Genomic DNA, 25,047 nt, shown 5'->3' with positions numbered 1-25,047 from the left:
TGTCTGTGTGTAGTACATCTAAAGTGAAGTTCAATGACTTATTGGCCAACTTCATATTTTCCACTTTACTTGAGTGACGTCACTTTAATTTTTTTTCTAAAATCATTACTTTTTTCCAATAAAAATGTTAGTACTCAGAAAGTTTTAGTCCGAATTCAATTCTGATGACGTGGTTAATAAGACAAATCAATTTTCTAAAAATGGATACCATTTCAAAGCATAAGTTATTCTCCAAACAGCCTCAATCTAAAAATTTAAATTTACGTCACTCAAGAACAGTGGAGACTATGAAATTAGCCAATACGTCATTGAGCTCCACTTTAGATGTACTACACACAGTAGGCCTATGGACATTACTTACTGGTTCACCCTGTATAGTAAGAAAATTGGGAGACTTTCCAAGCATTTTGGATTCATTTGGAATGAGTTCGTTGGGTTGAGTCCCAGGCTTCACGTTTACAATCTATAAGTTCAGAGAACCAATAAAATGTGTCAAAGTAATGAGTTAGATGCCTTCAGTCTGAGTATAGACCATCAGACTCGATATTCTGTCCAATCTTACATAAATATTATCAGCGTAAGTAAAATTTCTCTTTCAAAATTTAACCTTTTTATAAAAATTAAAGATCTGATAACGACCAGATAGTAAAGGTAAGATCATTAAGATGGTCCAGTGTGGAGTTCAACCAATCATGTTGTACGACATATTTTTGTAAACTAAACTCTCAAATGGTACCAAAGCTTCTATTGCCTGGCTTATAATTGCCAATAACTTCCTTTGTTTATGACCAATTGATCAATTTGACGCTAGATCGATTAGTCACTTCACAAACAACACAAAATACAAATAATCTCTCATACATCTTTTCAGCCTCCTAGATATAAGCTGTCACTTGTACTTTTATTTTTTTCTGAAAAGATTTACGTATTTTCGGGTTCTAGTATGTCCATTTTAGAATATTCCAGTAGTTTGTCAGCTAAAACCACCGAGCTTCTCTAACCGAGCCAAGAAAAATAGACATTTTTACCCTTCCATAGCTGTAACTGGGAACACTCCATTTGCAAATGTTCACTACTGGCCTACTCTGTAAAATTATGGTGAATGATTCTGCCATCTTGTGGTACAAGTGTATAAAAGTCTAGCTAAAATTCTCGAGTTTTTACTGAAAGAGAAGATACGCCGAGGAAAATAAAGTAGGAAAAGAAAATGTGAATATTTAAAGTCTGACGTGAATAACTCTCATAGCTTTTTATATTTCTCTAAAAGGAAGTACTGCAATCGTGTTTTCGTTGAAATTTTACGTTTCGAAATCTTGTGAGTCAAAAGAAAAAATTGGCCTGAGTGCAAGTTTTTGTGTGTAGTGAGCATAATTTTTAAAAAAGTTTCAGGAAGTTATGATCTAAGAACTTTGTTAGGAGCCATCGAACCCGACAATAAGTCCATGAACAAAATTTACCAACCGGGAGCCATTTTGAATTTATTTTTCACTTTTTGATATTTAAACCTAAAAAGCTTCTAAAATTTTCTTTGTTCTTGTCCCACTAGTTCAGAGATCGCCAAAGTGGTCTATATAGACCCCCAGGGGTCTATTTAACAAAAGTAGGGGACGATCAGAGCCAGGGGGTCGAAGGAAAAACAATTTCAAACCCAATATAGCGAACCTTGCAAAGAAACACCAGGCAAACCCATCTCATTAAGTAAGAAGCAATACTGTAGTAACTTTACTTTTTTTATAATTACTTATTTAATAAATATTAAGGTATATAAATTTCAAAATTAAGATATTTTTTAATCAAAACCAACGTTACGAAATCAAAATTTATAGTATTTACTCTCAGACGGAAAATCTTACCTCCCATCATCTTGAACCAAACTTCTATACCAACTGTGGACAAAGAACGCTACCTTGGACTGCACCTAGACAAACGGTTGGCATGGAATCCTCATACTATACTGAAAAGGCAAGAAACTAACCAACGCTACAAACTTCTCGCCAGACTACTCGACAAACGTTCGAAACTTAACCTACAAAACAAAAGACTCTTATACCTTCTGTTACTGCGACCTATTTGGTCATAGGGCATCGAAGTATGAGGATCGACTAAACGTTCCAACTCACTACGCCTCCAGACATTACAGTCGAAAATACTTCGAATACTACTTAACGCTCCGTTCTATGTATCTAACCTCACCATCCATAATGACCTCAAAATCCCTTTCATTACAGAACTTGCTAACACTCGTTTTCTCAAATTTCATTCCTCTACAGCAGCTCATCCTAACTATCTCATAGAACACCTATCTTCCTTCACATTACCAGGTAATCCTCTAAGGAGATTGAAGAGAAGTTGGCCTCGTGATCTACTCTTATCTTGAGAGCAGTATAGCAAAGCTCGTTACTGGAGTGACACCACTGGGTGCCTTCTCCACTCATGATTTTCTTTTATTTTTTTTATCAGGTACCACTGATAAAACAAACCTTTAAATCCACTGCAACAACCGTTGCAGTGGATTTAAAAAAAAAGAAGATATTTTTCATAAAACTATTTGTTGCACAATGTAAAATTACTTTAATAAATGTTTAAAATCATAAAATAAATGTACAAACACAGTACCTAAATAGATAGTTATTTGAATTTACTGAAAATTACTTTTGTGGGAGTCGATGGAGATTTCGAAAAATTAGAAAATTTAAATTTAGAATACATTATTTTCCTTTAAATGTCTAAAAATTTATAAGGGTCCATGATCAAAAAAGTTTGGCGACCCCTGCACTAGTTGCTCAAATCCTTTTGGCTATTCTGATAATGTATGCTTGTCCTTCGTATTTTCCCTCCTCCTGGTCATGCATGTCGTCTCCGAGTCCTCATCAACCATCTTCTGCATGTTCGTCTAATTCTTTTCTTGCTGAACGCCACAGTTTACAGTAATCTGCTTGTGAACCGGCTATCCGCCAAGCTTCTAACTATTCGATTAGATGGACCTTTATACAGTCTGTCGCTCTATTATTTCGTGTCATTCTGTTTAGCCTAATCAATGTATGCGTGAACTGAAATCCTCTCTAGGCCTCAATCAATTTAAGCTGATCACTCAAATTTACTTCGGCAACTTTTATTTAAAAAATTTACCAAGTAAAATTTGATTAGGACCGCTTCTTGGCGAAAGGATAGTTTGGATTTGCTTGAAAGTACCAATTTTGAAATACGAATGGGCTTAATACAAATTAAATTTTAATAAGGTTTAAAAGTGTAACCAAAATGTACAAATTCGAAGAGAATTGGCTGTCTGGGAATGCCATTTCACCGTACAAATATTTCTTACGTTCAGTGATTTATTTTCAGTGAATTGAATGGTCAGCATCACTCAAAAACAAAACAAAAAACAGGTAATTCAAACTGTTTAACTGATTTAGTTGCCATAATTGGACCCGACAATAGTCTTTTGGACAATTCAGGCTGCCACACGTGCATCTTTACTTCATATATTTTTCAGTTTTTTAAAGTTTTGTCGAAAACGGCTACTATGATTCTATTTAAATTTAGAATACATTATTTTCCTTTAAATGTCTAAAAATTTTATTTGGACAGTTCTGGCCGAAAGGTTTGACCCAGCCGAACTGTGTTCTCTCTTTTTTAGGAAGAGAAAATATAAGGGATTCGATCTTAGGATTCGAAACCGGGATGGAAGTATAATATACAGGGTGATCCATTTAAAACGCACCAACCGCTAATAACTTTTTAGGAGAGCGGAATTTCGAGAAAACCCACGAAGTAAACTATATGTTTTTTTATGGTCTAGTTTTAAAATTGTCCACCCCCGATGCTGTAACTTCATTTTTGGCGGAGTTACGGCTAAAAACCCGATTGGGGTTCCATAAGGACCACTGGTTTTGACAATGATTATGAAAACTACATAAAACATTGTGAAAAATGACATTAACCCCGTTTCGATATCCCTAATATTAATTGAGATATTTAAGATCAAAGTTACAATTTTATCTATTCGTGAACGGTTTTCGATATTAATTTTCCACCAGAAATACACGTTTTGGGAGGTCCTTTGACTGCAAAAAATGTTATTTGTGACGCAAAGTAAAAAAATAATAATAATTGAAGATTTTAAAACATGTAGTATAGTGTAATAATTGTGGGTGAATCAGGATAAATTTGTTTTATCATCAAATAAAAGCAATCATCACATCATTTTAATGCACCCAGTATTGACCTATGATTACGGTAAGAATATCTTAGCAAACTGTTCGTCTAGTGGTCAAGAGCGTGGTTTTGTAACTAGGAGATCCCCAGTTCCAATCCCGCGTATGACTACACTTTATTAAAAAAAGTATTATGATTTTTTAAGTAATAAGAATGACTCACGCATACGCGGGATTCGAACTGGGGATCTCCCACTTACAAAACCACGCTCTTGACCACTAGCTTTCTGGCCGAAAGGTTTGACCCAGCCGAACTGTGTTCTCTCTTTTTTAGGAAGAGAAAATATAAGGGATTCGATCTTAGGATTCGAAACCGGGATGGAAGTATAATGTACAGGGTGATCCATTTAAAACGCACCAATTCATTCGCCCTAATATACGCAGAGACAATCGCCCCTCCCTGGCAAGATATTCTTACCGTAATCATAGGTCAAGAAGTCTTTCATACTAGGTGCATTAAAATGATGTGATGATTGGTTTTATTTGATGATAAAACAAGTTTAACCTGATTCTCCCACAACCATTACATTCTTTATAATCTTCAATTATTATTATTTTTTTACTTTGCGTTACCAATTGCATTTTTTGCAGTGAGAGGACCTCCCAAAACGTGTATTTCTGGTGGAAAATTAATATCGAAAACCGTTCACGAATAGATAAAATTGTAACTTTGATCTAAAATATCTCAACTAATATTAGGGATATCGAAACCGGGTTAACGTCATTTTTCACAATGTTTTATGTAGTTTTCATAATCATTGTCAAAACCAGTGGTCCTTATGTAATCTTGATCGGTTTTTTGGCCGTAACTCCGCCAAAAATGAAGATACAGCATCGGGAGTGGAAAATTTGAAAACTAGACCAAAAAACCCCTTCATGGGTTTTTTCGAAATTCCGCTTTCCTAAAAAGTTATTAGCGATTGGTGCGTTTTAAATGGATCACCCTGTATAACTCTACCCCACACAGCTAGTTCCTTCCATTAAAAATAATTTTTTTTTTTTTTTTTTTTTTTTTTTTTTTTTGGCGCATCAACAGCTGAGGTTATTAGCGCCCGGAGCTTTTTCCAGTGCACTGCCGGCCTCCGGACAGTGTTCTCTCGTTACAGACAACACTGTCCATCACCGGACAGTGAGCTGTAAGAAGCTCCTAGGAAGAGAAAATCTAAGGGTCAGCTGCTGGATTCGAACCCGGGACCTCCGCGTGGGAGTCCAGTATGCTAACCTCATAGCTAATCCCTTCCCTATTAAAAATAATTATTTCGAATTTCACATTTCATTCTTAATATGTATCAACGTATTTTAACGATGCTATTCAAACTAAAAGAATATTAATGAAGAAATCATGAGGAATGGCAGGTCCAATTGAAAGGACAAACAATACATACAGGTAAAATACCAATATGGCCGAAAATAGAGACTACAATCAAGTGATAAGCACACCGCTACGTTATATACCTGAAAATTACATATGCAAATACAAAACATTAAAGTTTGTCATTATGTATTCATGTATATATACTTTCCCAAGAGTGTATATAACCTATATTGTTACATAGTTTACATGGACATGGCTCAGAATGATGTGCCATTATGGCAGCGTGTTTGAATATATATTGTCTTAATAAGCAAACTGTACACAGCAAAATAAACCATTTTGATTACAATATCCAACGTTCATGTTATACGACACTAGCAAAAACAATTATTGCGTATATATAAATGTATGTCAAAACATTATGGTTAATATGTGCGAATACAAAATGTAATTGGCATATATGTTTAACTAATAATTTATTTGTTCACAATAAACGCCATTGTTAGTTCAGAGTACTTCTATTGAATAAAACATGATAGTTGACTTATATACAAGATATTGATCGAACAATAATTTATGTGGCTGTAGAAGAGTAAGCAGTTTCAGGAGAAATCGTTGGCAATATTTCCAGAAATGTCAAGAATAAGAAAGCGCAAGGGAAGAAGAAATTCTTTGCACTGTTGAAGAACTTAATAGACAATGGTCATTAAGTGCAAAGAACCATCAAAGAACGGTTTAAACCAAGTTGGTTTTTGGTTCTCTGCTTTAAAACCAACTGAGCCGGAACATTAGTAGTATTTTAAGCTAGCGCGGCTGATCTGAGTGATACGGGGCCCATATTTGCCAGCAACGGATCTTAGTCACCACAATCTCCCAATACTTTTCCTTTTAGCATAATAGGTTTACTTTGCATAGATGCTTAGTAAGTAAAGATTATTTTTTATTTTTTTTTTGGGCGCATCGACTGCTGAGGTCATTAGCGCCCCTAATCGTTGTAAGCTTTTCTCTTCCTTTATCCACTCGAGCTGGGTCGGCACGCGTTTGCTGTGGGCTTCCACATACTGCACCTTGCATAGCAAGGTAGGGTGGAGCCCAGGTATGTTGGAGAATATCCCACTCATCCCCTCTTATCCATCGATCCAGTCGACGAGGGGGAGAGTGGAATATATTTGTGCCTTCCCGTATCTACATCAACTTAAGATAACAAAGCAAGACCAAAAGTGTTATTATTAATATAACTAATTACTAAACCTAATCTACCATAAGGAGGCTATTTTCCTTAGAACTATGGTAATGTGCAGTATTTTAACAAATTTTCCTGCACATTCTAAAATAAACTTAGTCTAAAAATTAACCTAGAGGGGTTGAAATACTTTTATAAAATTTCTTTCATCCCCGTACTGTGATCTATCCTAAACATTCATACAACTTTCTTGCCGATAAATACATTCGCGCCAATAAATACATTCACGCTAATAAATACATTCACGCCAATAAATACATTCACGCCAATAAATACATTCAAGCTAATAAATACATTCATGCCAATAAATACATTCACGCTAATAAATACATTCACGCTAATAAATACATTCACGCTAATAAATACAGTCACACCACATTTCACACAAGGGGAAAGTACTCGATATTCCTTTCCCCTTTAAAAGAACTAAACTATAAACTAACCTAATGCTTAACCTAGATTTTACAATATAAATTAATATGTTTTAAATATGTAAATAGCCTCCTTATGTAAGGAGAACCTTCTTCAAGATTATTTATTTCTTTTTTTTCCTTATCATTTGTCATCCCACGCCAATTAGTTTAAAACAATAGTGTTATTTGTCATTTACATAATTTCTAAATAATAGGTGAGACGGGAGCTCATTTAACCCTTTAGCCGTCACGTCGGGTCATATTGACCCGACTGATACTTTCAAGCCTTCTATTTTAATATCTATAAGGGCTGGGTTCGCGAAATTTTTATTCATCTCTTTTTGACGTATTTTGATTGAGATGGCATAGGATTTTTTCCCGCCGCCTGGAGTACGGGCTTGAACCAGGAATTTTGACCCGAGGTGACGGTTTGTGTCATTCATTTCTTAGTGTTTTGACCCGAGGTGATTCCTTGAGTAACATTTTTCTCCTCCAATAAAACTGTTTCCGAAGCAAGTAATTCTTTAATTTTATTCAATAAAAGGAATTTTTTTTATTGTTATTGCTACTAATAATATTGTACGAGTATCAAAGTTGCCTTGCCGCCGAGGGGGATGTAGCTATTGTCCGTGGAGATTGTTCTGGGAGTTGAGTGACCGAAGTCTATCTATGGTGTCTTATGTACCCAAAAAATCAAGAGCAGTAATTTTGTTATCTACAATGCTCAGCGATAGATCCATTGACAGCGGAACAGGGAACAAAAATAAACCCGAAATTATAACTTTTTACAATGCTATCAAAGGAGGGATAGTTACTAATGACCAACTTTGTGCAAATTATTCTGTAGGAAGATTGCCCACGGCCATTTTTTACCACTTACTTAATGTGTCAGGCATTAATGCGTATATCACATGTAAAAATAATGCTCAACTTAAAAATATAAACTTCAAAATGGACCGACGCACCTTCCTCAAAAGTTTGGGGCATCAATTAATGCGAAACGTCATTATCAGAAGGTCGTTGAGCACCGTGATCTCACGGGATTTGAAGGTGAGGATCAATATTTATCTGCAAGAAGAAGGCGCAACAATTCTTCCGATTGCAACAAATGAAGAAGACATCCATAACCCTAAAAAACGAAGAAGATGCCACATATGCCCTAGTACAAGGGACAATAAATATCCTACTTTTTGCAGTAACTGTAAAAATTACATAAGTAAGATACACTCAGTTACTATTTGCACTAACTGTAGAAATAATTGTAATTAATTAACTGTTTTAATTTTAATTGTAAACTGTAAATATTTTCTCTTTTTTTCATTACATGCTAAGTAGCACCTCATTTAGAAATTACATCTTTATGTTAATGATTTTTTTTAATTTATATTTCTGTTTTATTAAAGTATAAATAAATGTTTTGCCTTCGATTTCTATTCCCTATAACATGATATTAGTTATTTTTTCCTTTTTATTTAATAGTTTTTAATGCTGGGTCAATATGACCCGAGGTGACGGCTTATGGCACTTCACATAAGGTGACAGCTCAAGGGTTAAACAGAATTTACATTTTCTGTTACAGAGTGCGCAGAATAGTATTATTGAACCGTTTTATTTTGTTTTCTACAACTTTCAAGTCTTCTTATCAGATTTATATCAATAAAAGTTGGTACTTTACATACATATCTAAATTTTTTTTAATTTAAAATTTTTGTGTCAAATGTTAATATCTGCCCCACTGGTGGGGTAGCTTTGAACACAATATAAAATAGAAAGTAATGGTATTAATTTACTCTGAATGTGCCTTCTATCAGTTATTTCTCTCGCTACTACATTACTTTAAACAACTGAAATCTAGTTCAAAAATCAAGAATTACTCAGTTCAGGATGTTGTACCCGAAGTGTGATGGGTTTAGGAAGTTTGAACAAAATATTCAGTTTGTTGCGCTTCTTAATGTAGGTTCGGACCACTTTCCCCTTCTCTGCGATTAAACAAAAAAAAAAGTCACAAACTTGCAGGTCGGTAGGGCACATTTTAACTGGTGATGTTGAAATGTGCCCCCTCACCATCCACAAAAGAAATTATAATATCCAGCACTTTTAACAAGCAAATAGACCTTTGTAAATACTAGGTTAGATTTAAAAATACGAATGGAATAACTATACTTATACTTTGTCCACTACAATCTTCAAAATACACTTCCAAAGCTACAACGAAAATTTTACTTCCACCTTACAATGTATGACATTCCTCAATTCTGACTTAACAAACAATGAAAACGAAGGGAAACTCTGGCAATTATACAACAGGTCTACCACAACATATGGAGAAAATTGCCAATCATAAATGTTTTAACTATTTGGCGAAAAATTAAAGCTGTTAAAATGTGCCCCCTCTCCAATACTAATTTTTAATAATCCAATACTAATCCATATTAGTTTAATAACTTCAAGGAACTCTAATAGAAACTAAACTAAAAATAAACCACACAAATATTAAATAATATTACAGAAAGTTAATAATAAAAAAAGTCAAAACGTTGAAAAACATAAAAAATATATTTGCAAGAAGTGCAATAAGTTTGAATACTTGTTGATGCTGCAAGTTTTTGTAGATTGTGTAGCAAAGAATTGTTAGGAAATAATCACCAAGAAAGATGAACCTGCATTCTAAAGGCATATAATTATTCACGCAAAAACAAAGAAATACTTAGTTTTATTTTTTTCTAGGTGCCCAACTTGTTTGATTGAAGTTTTATTAGAAAAAAAAAACTATTTTTTCTTGTTTTTAATTTCTCTGACTCTACTACTGGAGGAGGTATTATAATCGGTTTTGAGATCTTAACGGAGATATCCGTTTGGAAGTCCCCTTAGTTCGAAAAAAAAAAATTTTTGCAAATTGGTCTTTGTTTTGTATAAGTTCGTAACACAAGAACAAAAGATCACATTAAGTTGAAATGTGTTTTGTGGATTTCACTTAAGGTTTTAGTCAAAAATTAGATACAAACAACTCTTTACAAAATGGCTCACCACAACTGAAAGATTGTTAACAATACGAGGGTTGTTTGAAAAGTCCGTGCAAAGTCAGAGAGATAGCACCACTGGCGCGTATCGAGGTTAGGTTTAATTAGTAGCATCTCTTGGAAGAACACACACCAAGTTTCAGCCAGATCGGTCTATTTCTTTGTGTTTGGCATTCGTTTGAATCGAGGAAGTCGAGTGATTTTCAAAAAATGGACGAAAAAGAATTTCGTGTGTTGATTAAACACTACTTTATGAAAGGCAAAACGCCTCAGGAGACTAAAGAGATGCTTGATAAACATTATGGTGACTCTGCACCTTCGATTAGAACAGTTTATAAGTGGTTTCAAAATTTTCGGAGTGGCCATATGGGCACAAGTGACGCTGAACGTTCTGGACGCCCTGTTGAGGTTACTACTCCAGAAATCATTGATAAAATCCATGATATGGTGATGGATGACAGAAAAGTGAAGGTGCGTGAGATTGCTAGTGCTGTGGGCATCTCGAATGAACGGGCACATAATATTTTGCATCAACAATTGAACATGACAAAGCTATCCGCAAGATGGGTGCCGCGATTGCTCACGCTTGACCAAAAACGAAATCGTGTGAAGCGTTGCAAGGACGGTTTGCAGCTGTACCAGAAGAATCCGCAGGACTTTAAGCGTCGTTTCGTCACTGTGGATGAAACATGGATACATCACTACACTCCTGAGACCAAAGAACAATCTAAACAATGGGTTACCAAGGGGGAATCTGCGCCAAAAAAGGCGAAGACCGTTCCTTCGGCCGGAAAGATTATGGCGACTGTCTTTTGGGATTCGCAAGGAATAATCCTCATCGACTATCTGGAAAAGGGTAAAACTATTATAGCTGCATATTATTCATCGTTATTGGACCGTTTGAAAACCGAGCTGCAAGAAAAACGCCCACGATTGGCCCACAAAAAAGTCCTTTTCCATCACGACAACGCACCAGCTCACACCTCAGCAGTTGTGGTCGCAAAATTAATGGAAATAGGGTTCCAACTCGTTTCACAACCCCCCCTATTCTCCAGACTTGGCTCCCTCGGACTACTATTTGTTCCCCAATATGAAGAAATGACTGGCGGGAAAAAGATTTTATTCAAACGAGGAGGTGATTGCAGAAACGAATGGCTATTTTTCAGACTTGGACAAATCCTATTATTCGGAAGGGATCAACAAACTAGAGCAGCGTTGGACGAAGTGTATAAGCCTAAAAGGAGACTATGTTGAAAAATAAAAAAGGTTTACCCCAAAAAATTAAGTAGTTTTTATTTTTGCACGCACTTTTCAAACGACCCTCGTAAATGCACATTTTATCGCACAATTTATGATGCACATCGGATTCGGAGAACTTTGAACTAATATTCAACTAAAAAATAAAAATAGAAAATACGTTGGTCTTGAGACATTTATGGCGTCGCAGTCTTACAAATAATCTTAAAGTTTAATGTTGAAGCATCCATCAATTGATTTCTTGTGAATGAACTCTTAGAATTCAATCACAAATTCAATATCTTAGCGAAACAAAATCAAAATCAGCAAAAGTCGTTTTTTATTTTTGTGCCCTAAGAAAACATAAGGGAAGAGATTGGCAAAGTGGTTAGTGTTTAGGACTCCAGATATGGGTTTAAGACCCGTTCTTAACCCATCCTTAAATTTATACCTAAGCTACCTTTTACTACAATAAAATAATAATAACATAATGACAATAGAAGTCGATGCGCCGGGGAAAAAAATAATAATAGTAATAATAATACAGTACCCCGGAAGTACACAACACTATGTCAAATTTTAAATTTTTTACAGGAGAGCAAATGAAAGAGTTTTTTCGCGGTTTTTTCTTATTTATAAGGTCACGGGAGTTATTTTGCTTAAATCTTTGGTCGATAATAAGTAACAAAGATGCACCATAAGTGATGGTTGGGTAACAAAAAATAGTTATTTATTTAAGAAGTGCGGAAAATACTTCACACTCGAGTTAAATATTATATTTTTTCTGCAACCATTAGGGTTATTAACTAAAAAAAAAAACTAAACAGGAATCACCAGAATCCATTTTAAATTTCTATAAGGTAACACTATAACCTTTTTAACTGTTATAATTAAAAATATCTAATTATTTATTAAAGTATTATTTTTATTTCTATATTCCTTTTAATTTTTATTTTATTTTTTAATATTCGTTTTTTAATTATTTAGTTACGTTAAATAAGGTTATTAAAGTTTTACAGAAAATATTTATGTTAATAACAAAACTTCTTATATCAAGGAAGCACAATAAAGTTTTTCCACTCACAAGTGAGGAAAGTGACACTAATGGGAATTTTTCCCCACTAGTGAGGGAAGTTGGGCATTACGCAGCTGATTTTAATTGAGTAATGAGAACATTCCTACATGGTTGCAGAAAAAAGAAATTTTCGTATTAGAAACATTAAAAATTAAATTTTGAAAAAATGGACTTAGTGTTGTGTACCTCAGGGGCACTGAATATGAGGGGATGTGTGGAGGACACTCTTGCAGACCCAGGCTCCACCCTACCTTGTTGAGCAAGGTATAGTGATTGGAAGCTATGGGGTCTGCACGTTTCATCCCAGCTCAAGTGGTACAAGGAAAGAGGAAGAAACAAGATAGTTGGTGCTAATGACCAACGCAGTCGATGCGCCAATAATAATAATAATAATAATTCACGCGGAGGTCCCGGGTTCGAATCCAGCAGCTGACCCTTAGATTTTCTCTTCCTAGGTGCTTCTTACAGCTCACTGTCCGGTTATGGAGTGTTGTCTGTAACGAGAGAACACTGTCCGGAGGCCGGCAGTGCACTGGAAAAAGCTCCGGGCGCTAATAACCTCAGCTGTTGATGCGCCAAAAAAAAAAATAAAATAAATAAATGATAATAATAATAATGGTAATAATAATAATGGTAATAATAATAATAATAATATAAGGGAAGGGATTAGCTATGAGGTTAGCATACTGGACTCCCACGCGGAGGTCCCGGGTTCGAATCCAGCAGCTGACCCTTAGATTTTCTCTTCCTAGGAGCTTCTTACAGCTCACTGTCCGGTGATGGAGTGTTGTCTGTAACGAGAGAACACTGTCCGGAGGCCGGCAGTGCACTGGAAAAAGCTCCGGGCGCTAATAACCTCAGCTGTTGATGCGCCAAAAAATAAATAAATAAATAAATGATAATAATAATAATGGTAATAATAATAATAATAAATAATAGTAATAATAATGCACCTCAAAATTTGCTTTCAAATTTGTTAATTGTTTTCATAATTTATTGATTTGCCAAGGGAAAATTCTACGTCATAAATTGACATTAAATTAAGATTCATGTGACAAGTCTGGTTCATCTGATCTACCAATATAAAAGAAGGATTACGCACTCGATAATCTTACTACACTTTGATCTTAGCCAAAAGGCCTTAGAAGAGACTAGGTCCACATTGAAATTAGTCGCTTGTAACTTCAATGATTTCTGCAAAGGAAACATGCCAATGTTTCAAAACTAGTTTCTCCTACTTCTTTTGTATGCAGAGAAAGTGAAGTTTAATTATTATTCAAAAATTTCTTCGTTTATCTAGTTTGAGATTCTCATAATGAGAATAAGCGTACTTGGTCCCGGAAATTGGGAAATTCGAATAGCAATTTCTGATCCAAAGGCATCGTCTTCAATTGATGTTAAATTGAGGAATAAATACGAGAAGACGATTTTATAGAAAGGAAATTTAATAAAACTGTCTACTTAAATCTATCTATGAAAGTATTCAAAGGACGGTTTTCCCACAAAAAAATGAAAATTCGAATAAGAAATTGTGACATAAAAAGATGGCGTGTGTGTGCTTGACAGATAAAATTAACAATGGAATGAAGGATAATTCTAGAATATAAAAGCTATATAAGGAAGATCCAGCATGAAAAGCCAGGAAAATCTCTTATTACATTATTACTAAGGATTTCTATTATTAAAAGAAATTGCCAAGGGAAAGAAAAGCTATAGCATTTTGTTGAATCCAAATGAACGTATGATGGAGCTGAAACGCAAGTTGGTGAAATAAATAATTACAGTTTTGAAGCTCATATGATTGTTTCATGCAAATTGTTTTCAGAAACAAATTAGACGCTTGAAATGAGTTTTCTTAAATACAAAAAACATCTAAACTCTTTGCATGTATATATTGTTTAATAAAGCTGGCTCAGATATACACATCATAAAATATGATAGCATTTTTTTTTAACTTCATTTCAAGAAACCCATCAGGGCGTATAGAATAGAGCTGTGGGGTTCAACCAAATGCAGAAATCTCTAAAGGATTCAGTCCCTTCAATCTAAAATACTACGAACTATTGTAAACGCTCCATTTTAAGTCTCCAACCTGATTATACACACTGACCCTTAACATTCCTTTTGTCACACAAGTTGCTAAAACAAGATACAGAAAACTCCACTTCAACCTGCAATCTCATATAAATCCTCTAGCTAAAAATCTTTCTTCAAGAACTCTTCCTGATAACCCGATAAGACGCCTTAAGAGACAGAGGCCTCGTGGTCTTCTCTCAAGTGAAGAGAGTGACTTACAGTCTAATGTTTTGGAGTGTTTTACCACCGGAAAACTTCTCCACTCGTTTGCTTCATTTGTTGCAGTTATTAAAACTGTCCGGTAGGACAGTTGTATAAGGGTTGATCGCCAAAAACTGCACGAAAAAGCGTAACGTTGAAAAACACCCAACTTTGACAAGTTTTTTCTCATTTACTATAAAAATTCCCAAATTTTCTTTAAAATACAGGGCAAACCCTCCTTTATAGTTTTTTTTTTTTTTTTTTTTTTTGCAACAACCCAGATCTGATAAATTTTTTCAATGTTTTCAAAGTTCAAACGATTATATGACATTTCGTACTTAAGACATCAATGAATTCTTAACCAATTAGTTAAGAAAAGTTAGCACAAAAACTGGTATAAATTGCAATATTCTAGTAATAATAGGTAATGAGATATAAAGAATTAAATTTTAGATGATTTAAAATTCGTTCAAAATTCAAACATTTATAACTCTTTTCGTATTGTTCAGATTTCAATGAATTCTTTACCGAATCGTAGAGAAAATATAAATTCTATAACTGGTAAAAATTTCAATGTTCTAGTTGTAATAGTTAGTGAGATATAAAAGGTTACATTTTCGGTGTTTTCAAATTTGTTCAGATTACTTACACTAAAATTACTTCAATGATATCCATGAAGTTATTAATGAAATTTGGGTACTTGCTGATTTGTATACTTTAAGCGTTTAATCAACCCTTACGCCTAACTTTTTTAACAGTTTAAGTTTTTGTTATGGAGATTTACTATTACTTATAGCGCCAACGAGCTGATTGTGTCACAAAGAAACGCAAAAAAAAAAAAATCAAGAAAAATTAGAGTGAAGCACCTTATTAACTTTGATTACGCAGAGGTTAGTCTTTTCTGCCAAACTATTAGCAGCTATTTGCTAATGCAATCTAATAACTGCTATTTTGGAGCTTCGCCTTGGAATCTGCTATCAAAATCAACAGCACATTGATATAAAGTACAATCTGCCGGTATCCCAAATTGGAATATTAGTCCCAGAAAGTAAACATGAAGGGTGTATATTACTGTAAAATAAAAACAAAATTAAGCGCCGGTTAGATTTGAATGAAACTTAACGACCAAAAAAGCTCCAAATTTTCACTGCTAATTCAAGACCAGAAATTATTATACATGTACTAAACACTGCACTAGTGTTTTCTGCGATCGAAGATCAACAGCTGTGCATTGTTCGATGTCGGTACTAAGCTAGCTGACCTACAACAATAGAAACGTTCGGCACCCTTCTTTAACAAAATCAATAGCAAATAAAAACTAAGAATGTCCTAAATTCTCTCAATGTTCAGTTTTGTTTGAAATAATAAATAAAGGTTTGAGTTCGGCTCAACCAGTCGGGGCGAGTTGTTGGTATAAATAGGTAACTACATTGTTTTTTTAATTTTAAAACTCTTCTTTTATGCAGAATACAAAACAATTATGCTCTTAGGGTGGGTGTTGGTTTTAGTTGTTATGAATCGTGGATTTGTAAGAGAGATATCGCCAGTTCGAATTCCACAGTAGCTACTTTTTGTCTGATAGAAAAAATGTTAATAATTAAGTGTCAGTTCCTATCCCCGTTTACGGCTCCTAAGTAGGTCGTTGGACGTAAGCAATGCCTGAAAATTAGGCCATTAGTTCACTTCCCTATTAAATTATTTCTGATTAAGTGTTTAAGCAACTTGAATCCTTTAAAGTAGACTGTAAATATCAAGAAGTGATATTAACCAATTAACTGTTTATGACGAAGATATTCGTCATGAAAAAAAGTGTAAAATTTTGTGTTATGACGAGTATATTCGTCATGCGTTTTCAGATGTGTCCATCGGCAGTTAATTTTGCAATTTTAGTTAAAACTAAAATACACTGCTCCACAAAAAAAAGTGGCGCACTTTAAAAATGCGTTATTTTTTTTTTTCTCTGTAACTTTTTTATTCTACATTTTATTTTAGTTAGCAAATATAAGAAGTATAAAGTTACGGGAGGGCTAAAATTAAATAAAAAATGATCTAAAAGAAATAGAAACTTTCAATTTAACGAAAAAGTACTTCTCGGCAAAAAATGAATTTGAAAAAAAGTATTTCTTCCGAATAAAAAAAGAGAAAAAGAATTTTAGTAACGTGTATTGCTCGCATTACTGCATCCAATCTCCTCGGCATACTCCTTATTAAATTTCTCACGAAATCTTGTGTTAATTCCTCCCATATCTCCACCAGAGCACCTCGCAACTCTTCTAAGCTACTGGGAGGATTATTTTTCCATCTTAATCGCCTACCCAGCTCATCCCAAAGATATTCAATTGGATTTAAATCCGGGCTGCGTGCTGGTCACCTCAGAATACGAATGCCAGTATCGTGGAGATATTGAACAACACAGGCGGCAGAGTGTGGTCGGGCATTATCTTGCATAAAAATAAAATTTTCCCCAATAAATGGTGCATAGGGTATCACATATTGCTGCAAAATTTCCCTCACATACAAATCTGCATTCAAGATTGCCCTGTTGAACACGTGGAGCTCAGTATAAGCCCCCATAGAAATCCCAGCCCACACCATCACTGAACCACCTAGTCTACCAGAAATATTGCACGGAGCGTAGCGCTCCCCAGGCCTTCGGTAAACTCGTCGCCTCCCATCAGGTGCGTAGAGAGCAAAACGGGGCTCGTCTGAAAAGAGAACGTTTTTCCAATCGTTCTCAGACCAGTTGCGGTGTTCCCTAGCGAACTCTAGACGGGCTCTCCGATGGTCTACGGTGAGCAATGGTCCTGTGGCTTGCTTCCTAGAGCGTAAATTCATTTCAGCGAGCCTTCTTCGTACATTTTCGGCACTGACTGAAACTCCACGAACAGTAAGCAGTGTTTGAGCTGTATCAGAAGCAGTTGATGTACGATTTCTCTGAGTGTGAATTCTAATAAATCGGTCATTAAGTGCTTCTGTGGCTCTTGGTCGACCCGAACCTTGTCTGCGAGTGCAGAGGCCTGTCTCCCGGTAACGATGGATGGCTCTACGGACGGTGCTCTCAGGCAACCCTAACGTTCATGCTGCGTACCGCTGACTCCGTCCATCCTCAACTTGCTCTGCAGTAATCATAATTTTCTGAGAGTTTGCAATGCTTTCAGCTTGAAAAAAGTCGAAACGCAACTGTAGAGGTCAATAAATTTATCTACTGTTGAGGTAAAGTTCATGTTGTTGTTTACACAAAAAGACCGAAGGGGATTAAACGAGGAATTGCTTCTTTAATTACAAGAAACTTTGGGCCTTGATTCGAATAATTGTTCCCTGAAAGTTTATGAAAATAATTAAAACTAATAATCTTTCCCCAAAATGTGATAAAACAAAAAATAAACGCTTTTTTCAAAGTGCGCCACTTTTTTTGTGGAGCAGTTTATATTCATAAATTTATTTTTGATGTTTTTGGTTCCTATTTATGTTAACATAAATAAATGAATTAATGTACATGAAATAAATAACAAAAAAATATATAGGGTAAAGTCGGGTGAGATGGCCAATCGGGAGAGATTGTCAACAGCCCAAATTTAACCGACAGCGCTGCGTGATGAACATTCATTTCTGGCTCCAGTGAGTATAATTTGGTCTGCGTCAAAGCGTTATTAATTAACTCAGAGAATAAAAACATTATCGTCTCAACAAAAAATTCTATGATAGTTGCATATTGCGTGCTGCAGTGGATGTATGTGTCAAAATTTAGTGTTGTTTTCTACATATTTGGTAAATACAGTATATGTACATTAATGAATCCTAACCTCTAAAACTGTCAAAAAGTACGCGTTGAGTTATGTTTATCATGATAGCCATCTCTTCCTAGCATTCAGGACAGATGGCCATCAAACAGTAGAGATAGATGGCCAATTATTTTTACTTTTTTTCTGTTATAGTTTGACTTAGTTTCCAATTCACTGCAGAAAAATGCCAACTCAGCGTAAAAGACAGAACACTAACCGCGGAAATTATACTGAAGAAAATTTGAGATCGTATTAACCCCACACCCAAACTGTCGTCTCTGCAAGAAAACGAGCAAAGTCTGTTGTAATTTTATTAACTTCTCTCGAGCACATTGCTGTTGTGAAAAACAGAGTTGCAAAGAAATCCAAACCAACAAGAAATACCATCCCCAACAAGAGACAATTCTGAAAGAAAGGATTGTCCAAAAAAGAAAACGCTCACCTTCCCAAAGTTCCGATGAAGAGGACGAAACAGGAATCGAATTTGAAGAGGAAAGTGATGCCATTTTAGAAATCGATGAAACTGAATGTACAGGTTATCGGGAAAGCTACAACAAGACCAGAAAAAAAAGATTGGTTGGAGTGCATAATATGCCGGAAGTGGTTTCACGAAAATTGCTCTTCTTTTGCATACACTTGCCAAAATTGGAGTTAAACCGCATTTAAAAAGAAGAAGAAAAAGTAAATAGTAAGTAACCATTGATTCCTTTCTGTTATTTTTACGTTTTACTAGTGCAATTTCATTTACAATATGTGGCCATCTCTCCCAAGTTACATTGGCCAACTCACCCAACCCAGTGGGGATAGATGGCCAACTGCTATATTTTTTTTTTTTTGTAAGAATAAAAAAATGTTTCCCTTAGCATTTTTTCTGAAACAGACAGGACAGGAGCGGAACCTAAATAAGATACTATAGATTCTCTGCATCTTGTGAGCTTAGACTGACAGTCCAACCCCCACCAAATCTAATATAAACTCACGTCCAATTTTTTAGGTTAGCCAGTTATGTTTAGGATGCAAACAACAGATGGGTTATGCTTCTATGTAAATGTAGGAAAGTTTGGCTATTTAAACTTATCATAAAGCTGTAATTTTCTGAAACAATGAATAAAGTCAGCGTTAAAATTACATTTTTACAGCATATTATCAGAGGGGGGTTTTCAACTCTTAAAACGCCCCTGGGTACGCATTGGACGGTAAATGTATTTTAAGAATTATGCCCTCGTGCAGGCACTAAAGAGTGAAAAACGCGCACATTCTAAGCGTTTATGGCAGAGAGGATGAATTTATCAATTTTACTTTATATTACTACATTTAGTTCGACAAAGAATCACAATGTCAAACGGGCCCATGTGTGGTTAATTCTGTTATAAAATTAATAATAAAGCTGTTGAAGGTAATACCGCTGAAGTATAGTAACTATAGTATAGGATTGATGAGTAATCGCCTATTTAGGCTGGAAACATAGTGGGAGCGGCGAACAAGGCGGCGATGATAGCGAAGAGCAAAGCGGCGAAATCAAATAGCACATAGTAGTGGCGAGCAAAGCGAAGATAGAGCAACACTATCTTTAGAGAGTGTTTGTTTTCACCGCTTTGCTCTTCGCTATTATCGCCGCTTTGCTCGCCGCTCCACTATGTTTCCAGCCTTTAGAAGAACTTGACAACGAGTATAAGGAGAGAGATTTCATACTTCATTATTAAAATTAAAAAATGAGCTTTTTGCGGGATTCGAACTGGGGATCTTCCACTTATTAGTCAACACTCATAATCACTATACCAATCCCACCGCTGAGATACTGTTGAATTTTTCTACACCATAGTTGGCTTAATGGTATTCAATTCGAGTTTGAAAAAAGACGATAATAAACAAAAATTGGATTTATTTATTTTTAGGTTTAATTACAGGACGATATGTTGCTATTATTTTTTTCTCTCTTTGTTATTGGCCTCTTGAGCTAGCAAATCAGCCATTTACATTCTTCTTTCGAAGCTTCTTTAGTATATTGAATATTTACAGAGTTATCTTGTTGTTTGTTATGAACTCAAAGAGCTCTGTGTAAATACTGCCATCATCAGCTACCAGAATAGTATTTAAATTGGCAGGTATAACGGACATCCAGTCGCTATCCACAAGCCCTCCACAATCGTTCTCTTCCTTTAGTATTGTTAGCACATTCCAGGATTAGGTGGTTGTGGCGTCTGCTATATAGAATGGCAGCGGATATATTCGGGTTATGTTATTTTCAAAAAGAAATGTATTCTTCAAAAGAAGATTTTTCGAAGCTTAGCCCAAAGTTGATGTTAATTTAAATATTAAATTTTTATAATTTAAAAAAAGAAAGACAAGCACCAAAATACCGAACCTGGGAGCACAACCTTGAAAAGGCCCGTAAATAAGAAAGATCTTTGGTATCCTTGATTAAAAAAAAAAAATATTGTCTCTGTACACCAGTTTGAATTTCATAAAGGTCACTTAAACTCTTATTCAGCAGTAAAGAGTTTTGACTTTAATAAAGATTAAACGAGATGACATGTCAACTATTTATAAAGGCGTTATTTGAAGAGCGAGCAAAGATATTTGGACTTTATCTTGATCAGTAAATATTCAAAAAGAACTATATTAAAGTAAATATAGAAAAATAGGAATTTACAACACTGCGAACAACAATAAGTGGCCAGTAACGAGTTCAATGAAATGACGACTGACAAAAAAAAAGAATTATGGTAATATAAGAAGAGCGAAGCGACTAGAGCAAAGGTTTTCGATGTTGATTCTAGCGAGAAGAATTCTGAAATATTTTTTTTCCCCCCATAATCCTCCATGTTCAGCTAGTCTGCGAACGCTTTTGTAAGAGTTGAGCCGTACCTCTAGAGTCTTGGGCTAGTGGAAGAAGCTAGTTTATTGTATGGGTAGGATAAGAAGTTTTTGCTTTACTTGGCCACTTTGAACCTAACCTCTTGGAAGAAATCAAGCGTTTCATTCTGAGTAGCTCTTCGATAAAAGCACAGAGTTATCAGATGAAAAGGAAATCCTCTTGCTAAATACAAAATATTGCCGCAGGCTCAGAATTTTACTATCAGACACATTTTCAATCATTTTAGCTATCATTTATCTTACATTTTACTCGATATTGTCATTTAGTTGGGAATTCTTGTTTTTTATAGTTAACCTTGATATAATATTCATCTTAATTTCTTTTTTTTTCCTTTTACATCATGAAATCCATAAATGTTTGGTAGATAAATATAGAAATTAAAAATTTTAAGGGAAAAATGTAAAAAAAAAAATGCAGTTGCGAATAACTTACACGTGTTATCATCTATCGGATCTTGTAAGAGGTGAACTTTCTCGCTGGATAAAAATGCAACAAGCTAAGTATTGATATAAAAAACTTCATCAATAAAAGTTATCTAATTAAAGATGACTGTGTCTACGCCCGAAGTTTCAAATAGTAACCGGAACTGCTACTCAGAAAAACTGTCCCATTCTCATAATTTAATAAGAAACTAAATTATTGTACAAGGAAGAATTTTTAGTAATTAAAACCATAAAGTCAAAATTTGTACTCTCTAGAAAGAGTAAGTACTCTACATAAATGTAAAGTTTAGTTCACATAACCCAAAAAATAATAATAAATCAACAAAATTACTAAAGAAAACAAAAAATACAATAAAATTATGGCTCAAGATTTAGATAGAATAAAATGTTGCAGATGGCTTTAGGAGCAAAGAATGAGTATTGCAGAAGATAAGGGGTGTGCTTGACAATGACCCAACTGGGACCTTTTTATTTAGAAATTTAGGGTATAATCTAGGGTTCGGGAAATTTTACCAGAAGCAACGTTTTATTTAATTCAATTTGAAAATAATTTTTTTGCATAACAAAACAAATAATTTGTTTTCGTTTCGCCCTTTTGTGTATTTCTTTGCTTATTGTAAATACATTTTATTGGAACCAAAGATTTTTCCAATCTTTTTTACCAGTTAGAGTTTCTGTGAAGTAAAATTTTCGAAACCAAAAGCGTTGGTTAGAAACAAAGCATTTTTTATTAATTTTTTGTCTGTTGAAAGGGTGATGATTAAGGAACGGATTTTTATGTATTTAAAAATGCCAAATATTTAATTAAAATATGCATTTATTTTCGTCAATTATGTGGAAAATATGTGATTTTCTTAAAATATTTTCTGGAATATTTAAGTAAAATGGACTTTTTTTTATGAAAATGGATTTTTTTTGGGGGGGGGCAAGTTATACGTATTTATACAAGAAAAGAACATTTTTACAATTTATAATAATTTATTAGGAACAAAATAATTTGTTTTTACAAGTTATAATGATTTATACAACAAAGAACATTTTTACTATTTATAAAAAGATGTGTTAAATTTTCAATTTTGAAAACTTCACTCTTCGAAATTGTTTGCAACCACATGAAATTTCAAATGTTGGAACGTAAAGGGACGACGATCTGGGCGTAAGATGGACTTGTAACGACTAAAATCCTTTGAAATGAGGATTTTTAAGTTTGTGGAAAGGGATATCTGCTCTAACCAAAGCCCGACACAGATCTGTACACAGAGTAGACTTACTTGATGATGGAGATGTAAGGAAGGCTTGATAGGACGTCCTCTCTTTCTTTCTGTTTTTATTCTCTATGTGCGATCCGGTGGCAATATGTTGGGTGACTTGGGAACGTTGAGAGCAAGAAACGCGCTTGTCACAAGCTGTGCAGTACAAAATGTCTCCATCACTTCGAAAAAGTTCTGCTGGAAACTCGCGAAGATATTTAGCAACCAGTTGTTTGTTTGAGGCCGATGTTCGTGGCATTTCACCCAAAAAAGAATACACTAAGTGACCGAACGAAATGAATCGGTCACTTCAACGAACGAGCTGAAAGAACAGACAACGTCAGACAACTTCAAAGAACTAACAAGTGCCCATCACTGTTTAGCAGCATTCTGTGAAAATTACAATAACCATTGTACCCACTGTGATTCACAGCCCTACAGTCTGTGTCAACCACCTCCCAATTATGAAAATATGCCCAAAATGAAAAATGTGAAAAAATATGTACATATTTTGATTAAATATGTAGAAATATTTATTTATTTTAATCAAATATGTATAAATATGCGATAACATCCAAATATGTGGAAATATGTGAAATAAAAGTAGACTCAAACGGCTTAAAAAGTGTCAGTATGAATACTTCTAGTTGAAAAACGTCTGTAAATTGCCTAGAAAAAAATATGTAAATACATACGAATCCGTTCCCTAGTGATGATCAAGGATAAGGCTTGGGTATATTTTAGTAAAATCAACGATAGCTACTGATGGTGTTCCATTTTTACAGTAAGACTTCGATTTTATTTTTATTCTGTACTATTTTATCATTATTAAAAAATTTATCAACAAACAATATCTACGAATAACTAAGAATTATCATAAATATTAAAGAGCAATTCAAATTCATGGCAGGATAAATTAAAGTTAAACAAAAAGTACTCAATTCTTCCATAAAATTTGTCGCATTAAACTGTGGTAATATCGATCTTAAAAAACTCAAAACAAAAAAATTTAAATAAATGAATAACACAAAATTTTTTATGAAATACTCACGCGAGAATAAATTCCAAAATATTTTAACAATAGAAAGTACGTGTTGATAGGACACGACGATGTTACAGCACCGACAATACACACCTAATCACTCCAGTAACCGAAGGGTAACTAAGTGACTGAAGGGCATTGGAGGGAAAATATATGTGAGCGACTGAAACGGACACCAAAGGAGAGAAACGAAACTGACCGAGAATGGGCGATGTTAGTCGAACAGTTTAAAACTTCCCTCAAACTCTCTTGTCCCAATATTTATTTATGGTATGGAGATACTGTGCATTGAAAAAGTATTAGTAAAGTAATCACCTATTTTTTTTAGGCGAGGCTTAACGCCCAACTACCATTTGGTGCCATGGTCTGGGACGGAAGCTCATGATTTCCTATTAACTTTTTCTGTAACAAATAAAAGGTAGCTGTACGCAGGATTCGAACTACGAATCTTTCATTTACAAGTCACGCTTCATTACCACTAGACCAACACCCTATTGCCTCTACCATATATGATAGCTCGAATTATACGTGTGAAAGTAGCATTCTCATAATTTTAAACTTCATATTAAGTAAAGTAAAGTAATCGCCTATTTTTTCAGACGGGGCTTAACGTCCAACTACCATTTACTAGGTGTCTTGGACGGAGGCGACTAGCAAACGTACTTTACTATTTCTCATTTAACAATTAAATAAAATCCAAGGCCAAGACCGGGAATCGAACCCAGTACCACAATGCATATTAGCTTTGCAGGTCTCGCCTCTTAACCCGCTCGGCTACCGTGGCGCCTCTAAACTTCATATTAACTGAATAATAAAGGTCGCAATCGTTTGATTATAAATAAGATACATATATTTATGC

General features: G+C 34.7%; 1 protein-coding gene across 1 annotated transcript in view; it reads right to left on the bottom strand.

The window, feature by feature from the left end:
- Positions 1-24,336, bottom strand: part of LOC141456485 (uncharacterized) — a 638,647-nt gene extending 614,311 nt beyond the window's left edge. Inside the window, exon 1 of the mRNA XM_074132515.1 lies at positions 24,198-24,336. The gene's annotated coding sequence lies outside the window, so the exon portion shown is untranslated. The remainder of the gene's footprint in view (positions 1-24,197) is intronic.
- Between the last annotated feature and the right edge of the window lie 711 nt (positions 24,337-25,047).

Source organism: Rhodnius prolixus, unplaced genomic scaffold (genome assembly GCF_049639745.1).
Source record: "Rhodnius prolixus isolate KJV_2025 unplaced genomic scaffold, Rpr scaffold_4, whole genome shotgun sequence".
Classification (NCBI taxonomy): domain Eukaryota; kingdom Metazoa; phylum Arthropoda; class Insecta; order Hemiptera; family Reduviidae; genus Rhodnius; species Rhodnius prolixus.
Note: the sequence above shows the minus strand (reverse complement) of the source record. Positions and strands in the feature narration are given on the sequence as shown.